The sequence below is a fragment of the Nomia melanderi genome, chromosome 1, assembly GCF_051020985.1.
Source record: "Nomia melanderi isolate GNS246 chromosome 1, iyNomMela1, whole genome shotgun sequence".
Classification (NCBI taxonomy): domain Eukaryota; kingdom Metazoa; phylum Arthropoda; class Insecta; order Hymenoptera; family Halictidae; genus Nomia; species Nomia melanderi.
Window position 1 is genome coordinate 2,543,131 of NC_134999.1, and position 6,000 is coordinate 2,549,130.

Genomic DNA, 6,000 nt, shown 5'->3' on the forward strand with positions numbered 1-6,000 from the left:
TTACATATTTATTTATTATCTTAATAAGATATTATTATATCTTATATATCATTTAAAACATACTAATATTTTTAAAAATATTACAAAACTAATAATATTAAAGGACAAGATTATGGGTCAAGAAAATTTCAGACGACTGGAGTGAATATAAATTCCAAAAGGCTTGAATGTTTAGTCCCAAACTTTGCAATTTCGATAACGCACACGCGTTCGCTTTTTCTTTCATTTGACAGTAAATTAATGCAACAAGAAAAAACGAGTGCAAGGTTAGTAGCATAATTAAGTGTTTACGATGCATTGAAAATCGGTTTACTTTTTAATAATTTTAGTTTTTCGCTTTTGATCTTTTTCTGATCAAATAATTCTTAGCTTCTAAAGAATTCTGTTTTCACAAATACTACTTGAAAAACTTATCTATATGTGATTGAGAAAATGATAATATTAGAAAAAATATTAAAAAAATATTCCTTGACTTCTTATACTCATTAGTTTCTCACTCCAACGAATTTATGGCTGTGTAATGTAAACGAGAGCATTCTCTGCGGAACGTTTTAATACAATCCGTATTCAACGAAATTCATCACGAACAAACGAATGTTTGTTTGAATTTGAATTTTGTCCGAGTTTGTATAATATTATATTTTGCACATAACTGTTATATTAAGAGGCAAAACTTATCTGAAGTTTAATTACAATTTCATTGTATTTGGTCAGACCACAAATAATAGGATTTTTTAATATTTCTTTTATTTTTAAAAATTGAACTTTTTTTTAATAAAATACATTTTCCTTCATTATCTACAACGTTTCTTTCATATTTCGTCCAAAATTTACTTGTCCAAGACGAAAAATACGGCGCATGCAATCGAAAAATAAGTGTCTAGAAGTAGGACGTACATTACAAATTTTACGGAAGATTTCTTTTATGAATCGAATATTTAAAAATGATCAAAAACAATTATTTTTATACCTGATTTTGTATTCACGATTAATGAATTAATTGCTGCAATTAACAGTGGATTGTTTTCACGTGACATTGTAACTTGCATGAAATGTAACATACGTGCTTCTTTTGAACTGAATCATTAAAATAAATGAGGTTTTATTTCGTATATGAAGAATGCTAAAAACAAAGGAATAGAAACTGTCGTTCGAGTTCGTGAAACTGCCATTGGAGACAAAAACATATTTCAGGAAACAATGTGTTCCACAAATCTTCACGACGTCGTGATGTTTCTGTGATCATCTAATCACCATAAAGAATAGTAGTTAGAGGAAGCGTTGTATTATAAATCATGATGAATATTCATATAAAGAATAAAATGTGTCTAATTAATATTCCCACTACATAAGTGGTTTTTAAATTACACTAAACGCACCAACACTTTGTATATACTTATCTCTTCTTTAACCAATCAAATAACTAGTTGCAAGATAACGGTACTTAAGCAAATTAGAAGATCAATTTTTCTTGGTGAACACGGAAATAAAAGGAAACATAAAAATTGAAAACTCATTAATCAAACAATATAGGAATTGATACAAAGTTGAATGAACGAGAGATAACGCAGAATTTTCAATCACATTTAAAAACCGGTTATTTGATCGGTTACTATACATGTGTAGTGGTTATTATGATCTGAAGCTTTCATAGTTTCTTTGCTCGTAAAAATCAAACTCAATTATTATAATATGTTAGAGCGACTTTTATTGAGTCATTCACAAATTTCGTATCACTCTATACAAAATTATTACATAACAATTCAATAATAATAAGAATTGAATTGCATAACAATAATAATAAATATTGTAAATTACATTATATTTAGAAGTACATATAATAATAAATATTTTTTTCAGAATCACTCCTTTGCGAAATTTCAAATTCATCATTGACTTACAAATTAAGTCATACATAATTTTAGGTATATAAATGAAATAATCAAGGCATGTCATTTAGTTATTAAAAAATCTCTTAAAAACTCATTAATTAGAAAATGTCTAATTTTAATATTGTAAGTGGAACTTTCATCATCTTTCTTATTTTTTCATATTTCTTCGTATACAGTTATACTTCTACTTAGTACGTGTAAAAATAAAATTGAATAAAAAATGCATTTTCCCGTTAAAAAGTAAAGAAACATTAACTTTATTGTCATCAGTTTTTAACATGAAATACTATTTTTTAATAAAACTAAAAAATATCAGCTTCATCATTCTATTTATCGAGTTTTACATTTGTACAAAATGTAGTTTTATGAAATATTCGAACAGTACAGGAAAAATTTATTTAATAATTTGATATACATTTGACATTTCTCTTTCACAAACGCAATCAAATGTATATTATACGTTTCCAAACTTCAGCGTGGCGCCAGAAGGTTTAACCAATTCCGTTATGTACGTTTCAAGTACCAAATTCGGATACATTTTTATACACACAGAAGTTAATATTTCACATGACAGATACGTGCCAAATATAACCCGGACATTTTTTTCGAGAAATTTTATTAGTCATTAACGCAGAGATTATCGAACTCACGAATTCCAATTCCTTAAACTACGTTTTATAAACAGATTCTGATTTATTATACATACACAAATAGCTTTGTGTCATTTCATTCGTGACTCGTAACAAATTAGTTTTAGCTAATAAGCAATAGCGTTAGCTGCATGAGTATGTATTAAGTTCTCGTGGACATCTAACGATTATAAAAAAAAGTGTGAATACGGTAAAAAACTCGTGTTAAGAGATAAGAAGTTAAGAATGTTGCAAATAAACTTTAACAGTTTAAATATATTTTCTTTACGAGAATATTAGTTATAATAGATTAGCTAAGATAAACTAGTTAACTGTTAATGGGTAGGAGCTGTGGAATACAAGAAACGAAATATGGAAGTATAGAAAATTATAAGCCAAAGTCCTATTTCTGGACTAACGAGGCCGAAATAAAGATATTAAATATATATTACATATTAAATTTTATAAATATTATTTAGTAAATATTCATATAATTTCGGTTGATGCATTTGCATGAATATATATCTTATTTGTTTGTTTTTAAATTCCCAATTTCCACGATCCAAGTTAACAAATTTCAACTTCGCTAGCAACAATAGAATAAATTGTACAATAAACATCCATAAACCTAGTATTAATAATAATATATATAGACCTTTATTTTCGCGGCCTCACAGCCAAGAAAATTGTTTACAATTGTACCCTAGATTCATTCATTCTCTCCTTTCATACATTCCATTTATTTCTTACCCTACATTTCTTAAGTTTATTTTAAATTCTCTGCCTTAATCCTATCTTTGGTTTAACTTTTATTTTCTATCCTATGGCACTTCTTTCCTCACTGCCCTTTCTCCTTCAGTTTAGTTCCCTTACCCATATAATAATATAAGCCTATCCTCCGAGTTACATAGTATAAGTCGAAATCGTGGATTTTTGTATGTAAAACCGTGTAAATCGAAAACAAACCAAAACATGCATAATATAGTCGGTTACATATTTGATTAGATAGTAATATACCATAGGAAACATAAAAGTATCAGTTCATTCATGAAATGACAAATATATAAAGTACATAATTCTTTTTATAGAAACGAGACATATAAAATCCATAAAAAGTGCAACTAATAGTTGAACCAAGAAAGCAAGCCTATACAATTTTAAGTAAATTATAAAAATGTTATAGAAACTATAATTATTTGTCACTGACCAATAAATATGACGTTTGAAAAAGTACAACGACACACACTTTCTACTAGTAAACATTTACTGAGCTTTACTACGCTAATTCACATGAATAGTTCTTGTGTACATACAAAAAATGGAGTTATCATTTCTAGATTTAATGCCAGTATTACCAATCGAATGGAATTAGTAATTTATTATAGAAATAAACCGTGTAAAATAGAAATCGTGTAAATAAAGTACCGTGTAAATCGGGAGGTAGGTGTATACTTAACCCTCTATAAACCGAATTGTTATTCGTGACTACAAAAAATGTATAAAATTTATCTTAAATTGATCAATTTATTCAATATTTATTTAATTTTTATTAAATTAAGAAATAATATTTAAGAGTAGTAATATTCAACAACAAATTTATCAATTCAATTGAATTTCTTATTAATAGAATGGGAAATGAATTTTTCAATTTAAATTAAACGTAACAGATTCAAGATCTTTGAACATGATACTTTTTTTGAAGTTTTGGAACATTGGAGGTGCTATGTAGTATAAAATTAACAAATATCAAACTATAAATACAAATTAACAATGTATTCAATCGTCCGAATAATTGTATTAAAACGAATATACCATGTAATTTTGAAATTACAATGACGTTGAACGTTCACGCCTGAACGTATAAAAGTTAATTAATTACTTAATTTCATTCGTCACTTTGTTAGGCAAAATGAAATAAATCTCTTGAGCCGTTCATAGAATCCGCGGCAATAAGCACGCGCTGGACATCGAGCGACATCTTCGACCCGTCCATTCCCGCGTTTTTGTTTCGTTATTCAATTGTTATGTACGCGTTTCTTCTTGTAATCGTATGGTCGCATGGTCGATCGTAGAATGTGTAATCTCGTTTTGTTAAATATATTTTGTCCACTTAACAGATGATTCACTTAACAAAGTTTATCTCCTCATCAAAATCAACAAGATACCAATATACTGGTATAGGACTTCAAAGTCGCATGGGCTATAGAGGGTTTAAATATATTTTCTTCGTGAGAGATTCCCCTTTGAACTTACGAATTCATAATCATGGAAATCCGGTAGAGCTCATTGTATTACGGTTTGGCGTTAGTAACGGTGGTGACGTATGTTTGATCGGATTTTTTTATTCATCGTACGGTCGAGGAAATCGTGAAACGTGACTAAATGGCAGATGTTCCAGGTACGGTAAAATATGCCACCAAGAAACCCGCGACGTGTGTATGAATCACAATCGACTACATTTAAATGAATCTCCGAATTTTCCTAAACTCGGTTTACCTTTATTTCAACGTTCTTCCGAAACGAACGCATTCCAATGAAACAATTTCCATTCGAAGTAACTATAGTATGAGAAATATTGAATTTTTATGCTCTTCTTACTTTCTTCCCTTTTTTTTTAATGGAATACAAATGAATATTTTTCGATAATAAAATATTATAATTTCCACTTCGAATTTATATACATGTCGATTTACACTAATATTAATATATTTAAAATTGATATACTTAAAATCGATTTACATATAATTTATAAATAATATTATATACGAGAAACATATTATTAATATATCTTAAGGAGTATTTTAAATCCATTTAAATAAATACAATGACTTTGAGTTCGAAAAAATATTATCCTCTGAATAGGAAGGATATGACAATATTATTATAGCTACTTATTTTTATCGACTGAAATTTACTTAAGCTGTTAAGCGCCAGTTTTGGCCCGAATAACAATACACCCGACAGGTTCAGTTGAAGTCGCTGTTCGGACCAATACAATACCGAAACTTTAAGCTTATTATTAAAGGTGCTACTGACTTATCATCAATTTAGCGATTTATTAATTAGTAATTTAATAATCTTATTACATAGGATATTTTGATTGTTAGAATGCATACTTTTCAGAACTATTAAGGAAGTTACAGTTCAATACTATAAAGTATAATGTTACAATATATAACATATAATATTACAGTTATAAACAATTCAATAATCTGTTCAGTTTCTAATTTAACAAAACTTCCTGCAAAAAAACTTTTAGAAAATTTAAAAAGAAATTCGGTCACACACACACACACACACACACATTTATTGTTGCACAGGATGTGACCGTAAAAACATGAAATTTCTCTTTACATTTTCTAAAAGTTTTCTTACTTTATATATATTTAAAATTTGATTATACTCTTCAAATCTGCATACAAATTTTGATAATCCCGAGCCTTCTCTTCGTTCATTTTTTCAACCTTCTTGCAAACGCG